Source organism: Bidens hawaiensis, unplaced genomic scaffold (genome assembly GCF_021521415.1).
Source record: "Bidens hawaiensis isolate Kalapana, Puna unplaced genomic scaffold, B.hawaiensis_p1.1 tig00012634_1, whole genome shotgun sequence".
In the NCBI taxonomy this organism is placed as follows: domain Eukaryota; kingdom Viridiplantae; phylum Streptophyta; class Magnoliopsida; order Asterales; family Asteraceae; genus Bidens; species Bidens hawaiensis.
This window is the reverse complement of record NW_027492040.1, coordinates 257,573-262,642: the sequence shown is the minus strand read 5'-3', so window position 1 is coordinate 262,642 and position 5,070 is coordinate 257,573. Positions and strand designations below refer to the sequence as shown.

Below are 5,070 nucleotides of genomic sequence, written 5' to 3'. Positions count from 1 at the left end.
CTTCTGGTCCTCTACTTCTGCTCTTTTAGAGAGTTTAATTACTTAATAGGTTAATAACTTAATATGTCGATTCATTGTCTTTGGGTGGCAACTGGCAAAGGGTTTTGGTCTTGGAATTACAATTAACAAATTAAAGTGGGCCAGGAAGTCATTTAGTAATGGGCTGTAATGTTGTAGTAGTAATATTATAACAAGCTCGATAAGGCTCGACGAGCCCAACGAGCTTCAAATGCTGGGCTCGGGCTCGACAAATAAATGAGCCTTTCTTATGGCTCGAGCTCGATAAGGCTCGGCTCGTTCGAGCTTTTTAACGAGCCGATCCCGAGTAGCTCGCGAGTAGCTCGGCTCGTTTGCACCCCTAATTATAGTGGAGGTGGAGGAGGGGTGTTTAAATTTTATTTGCGACACGTTGGATACTATTAACATCTATGCTCCAACTTGAGTAGCGGTATTAATTTTAATTATGGGTGTTTTATTATTAGGTTAAGGGAATGATCAAATAAGATACAAGAAAACCAATAAAACTACTTTCCTCAAATGGGAAATTTTCTAGCATTTGTTTATTAATTTTAATAATAAGGGCTTTTAAGAAAATTGTCTTTCCTTTGGTTTTGGTAAATATATTAATTACTTCAATATCCTGATTTTACTCCATATTAATTAAGTTTTAATTAATAAGCTGATTGTCGATTAGTTATCATAGATTGGTTTTCTTTTTTATTGAAAGTGGGATACCTAGTTTAGTTATCCAAAGCTTGAAGCAAGAAAGTTATGCCATTTCAATAAAATAGAAATGCACCTGCAAAAGATTCTTTCTTGTGCCCATAAGACTTCACACCAAGTTTCTACATTAAGAAACACACAGAATGTTAAACCAAAACCAATTCTAGTTATCTTCAAATTAATCAAATTTATTGCCCATTTCGTCCGATGATAAACAAACATGAAGACTACGAAGACCCTCCTTAATAGCAAAAACGACATGCATATCTAACTGGCTAACATTCTGCACAAACAAAACTCAAAGTTGGCTGAGAAAGTGATTGTTAACAGGCCCGAAACCTTTGCAGTTTTTGGTAGATATAAGAAACTCAAGTACGTTCCTAGCTAATAAACCAAAACGAGAATGACAACAACGTACTTGCTGATTAAGGATAAAGTTTAATCCTGAAAGCAAATAAGAAATGTGTTAAGTGATAAATCAATCTTCCTGTCTTGAAAGCAAGATATAGCACTATGAAAACTAACAAACTTTGAAGGGGTTTAAACCTTCTTTTAGACAAAGAGAAACTTGTAGAAATGTCCAAATGAAGGCAAACTTAGCAATATGATAACAAGTTTCCTAGTTCTAGACGATTGAGTGAGCATAACATACCATATTATGCGTGTATCAGTAGCTACGAAAGTGCTGCAGTCTGTTACAAGATTATTCTTACAGAATAATGTCGTATTCGATGGGCTCCACTCAAAGATGGTTACAAACTACACTCTATTTCACAGTTTCACCTCAATGATATATAAATACCTATTAGGAGTAGCCCATGACATATATCCACAAGTTGAATATTCAAATCACCATAAACATTGAGAGATTCGATATACAAAATGTCGCCAACATTTGGTTTTGTGTTCCTTCTCACTTGCACCACCCTTTTCAATGTACTTCCCACCAAAGCCACTGAACTCAAAACTTATATTGTCCACTTAAGTTCACCTGAAGTCCAGACCCTCAACACTGACGAATGGTATAATTCATTTTTGTTGAAAGTAGCTGCGCGATCAAACGGGAAACCAGAGATGGTTTTCAAGTACTATCACGTGATTACTGGATTTGCTGCTAAAATGTCAGCCGATCAAGTAAAGGTGATGGAGAGTTTGAGTGGAGTTTTATCCGTGAGGCCAGAAGGTGTATATCAGTTACAAACAACTCGTTCACCTCATTTTCTGGGCCTGCACCATAATTCAGGTCTGTGGAAAGACTCAAACCATGGGAAGGGAGTCATAATTGGGCTTATAGACACTGGATGTACTCCCTCTCATCCCTCGTTTAAAGACGACGGCATCCCCCCTCCACCGTCGACATGGAAGGGTAAATGTGAAGTGGCAGGGTCATGTAATAACAAGCTGATCGGATTAAGAAGCTTTGTTAACGGAAGTTCTCCGGTAGATGAGGAAGGCCACGGGACACACACTTCGAGTACCGCCGCAGGGAATTACGTAGACAAGGCAAACGTTTTCGGATTGGGGACCGGCACTGCGAGTGGGATGGCACCACTGGCGCACGTAGCCACTTACAAAGTATGTGAAATCTTTGGTTGTCTAGCCAGTGCTGTCTTAGCGGGCATGGATGCAGCTATTGAAGACGGTGTTAATGTGTTGTCTCTTTCACTTGGTGGACGTTCCAGGCCCTTTTATGATGATACTATAGCACTTGGCGCCTTCAGTGCCATCCAGAAAGGGATCTTCGTGAGTTGTTCAGCAGCTAATAGTGGGCCAAATAGTGAATCATTATCAAACGAGGCCCCATGGATCCTTACGGTTGGGGCTAGTACAATCGATAGAAGATTCCAGACAACAGTTATTCTTGGCAACAAGAAGAAACTTCATGGTGAATCGTTGTACCAACAAAAGGGCGAGCAGAAGCTTCGGCCTCTTGTTTACCCCCCAAACGGATGCTATGAAGGGCCGCTGGACCACATTGATGTCAAGGGGAAGGTAGTGTTGTGTGATCTTGATGAGAACGTCGGTAATGTTTATATGGGAGAGATAGTTAAGAAGGCAGGAGGAGCTGCCATAATTATTGCTAATGACATCTCTACTGGTGAGAGTATAGCAGCACATCATCATGTTCTGCCGTCTTCATATGTCGGTTACAAGGAAGGGGTTGAGATTAAGAAGTATTTGAACTCAACTTCTACTCCTATTGCAACTATCCGTTCTGATGGAACTGTGGTCGGGCTGAAATCAGACCCACAGATTGCCTCATTCTCTTCAAGAGGGCCTAGCCTTGCAAGTCCTGGAATCCTAAAGCCAGACATTACTGGACCCGGTGTGGACATCCTTGCAGCGTGGAATGAGCCGGTAAACAACCAAACAGGAACCAAAGCAGCATTTAACGTCATAGAAGGTACATCGATGTCTTGCCCTCATCTTGCAGGCATAGGTGCGTTGCTCAAAAGCGCGCATCCAGAATGGTCTCCAGCTGCTATCAAGTCTGCAATAATGACCACCGCTAGTCAAGTAAACCGAAAAGGAGAGCCCATTGTTGACGAAGGAGGGCTTCCTGCTAACGTGCATGCCATCGGATCTGGTCACGTAAACCCACCAAAAGCCCATGAGCCAGGCTTTGTTTTTGACATCCAGCCCGACGACTACATTCCTTATCTTTGTGGGTTAGGCTATACGCCCAAACAAATTGAAATTATCGTTAAAAAGAAATGTAGTTGCTCAAAATCGATAACAGAGGCCGAGCTGAATTATCCTTCTTTCGTGGTATCTCTTAAAAGAGGCGACAACAAAACATACTCAAGGACGGTGACTAATGCTGGTTTGCCAGACGCTTACACAGTCAGGGACGTTTCTGCACCAGAGGGTGTAAGTGTTAAGGTTGTGGTTCATAATGATGAGGGTGTCATGAGCTTCAATGGGTTGCAGCAAAAGCGAACATACGAGGTGACGTTTAGTCGAGATGTTAAGGATAAAGAGAAAGCGCCATACGGGCAAGGGCATATGACGTGGGTATCTAATACTAACAAGTATACAATTAGAACCCCATTTTCATTCAAGTTTGAATGAAGATCCAGATATTGTATAACATTAATTAGCATCTATGTATGCTTTTATATATATAATAAATTAATATGATTGGAAGAAAGAAAAGGCAATATCAATGCATGTTTTCATATGTTCCTGTGAATTCTTGTGTTTATCTTGATATATAGAATCCTAGTATGGTTTTAAAATTTACTTGAAGAAAAAGAAAAACACTATTCTTAACATGGTTTGTAAGTTTTAATGACATATTTAAAATAAAAAGGTTAACTGAGTATAAAGGCATTCTGGTCGTTTGAGATCACACCCAAAATTGACAAGTCAATAATAACAGATTACGTGTAAGATGCCTCAATTAGGTAACCCTAGTAAGCAATGTAAGTGTTTTATGGATGTAAAACTAACTATTAGAAAAAGTAGAAAGGAAGAGTTTTAAGTGCATATAAAATAAGTCATTCTTGATCCTGAGAGAGAAGGTTTCCAATTAATCAATTATTAGCATCCGTGTATATATATATATATAGAAACTGAGAATTCTAATATACATACAAGATATATAATTTAGATTTGAAGTTGTTATTCCGGAAACCGTACAACAAATCGGCTGCCAATGCCATGGCAATGTATATCCACAGGTTCACTAAAAGTGTCACTGTTTTCGGCATCTTCATCGGTTTCACAGGAATAATGCAACTAACACAATTCTCAAGTATTTACCATATGAAAAACCGTCCGTCTTTATTCATGCTAATTTATTATAAAACAGACTATATAATAATAATAATAATAATAATAATAATAATAATAGAGTTCATAGTGTTGTATCTATCGATGATGCAATTGAATGATGATTGACAGAGACAAAATAATCAATTAATTAGCATCATTTAACGGAAGAGTTTAATTCCGGTAGGGTTTAGTTTAGTTTACTTCGAGGACAACCGGAAAGAGGAGGGTTATACTTGACCCGGGGTAAAACTAAACGGATTTTAACTTCCAAGTTTGTAAAATTACAGTTTAATCCCTGGATAATAAAAAACTTGGATCTTGTTTTGAACGACAAAAAAGAATTAGAGGAAATCTTATAAACATTAACATTGTTTTTTTTTAAATATATATTTGATATCTGAGTTATTTACACATATGGTTCATGAGGTAAGCCTAAGTAAAGTATTTGTAGTCTAAGGTTTAAAAGTAAAAAGATAAAAAGTAGGATGGATAACGGGTCAAATAGATTGTGAGTAAAAGAAAATGTGCTAAGAGGAGGTAATTTTGACATGCTTACTTGTCATTGGGTCA

At 38.4% G+C, this 5,070-nt stretch overlaps 1 pseudogene; it reads left to right on the top strand.

The window, feature by feature from the left end:
- Nucleotides 1–1,605: 1,605 nt before the first annotated feature.
- Nucleotides 1,606–3,795, top strand: LOC143541661 (subtilisin-like protease pseudogene; annotated as a pseudogene).
- The last annotated feature ends 1,275 nt before the right edge of the window (nt 3,796–5,070 follow it).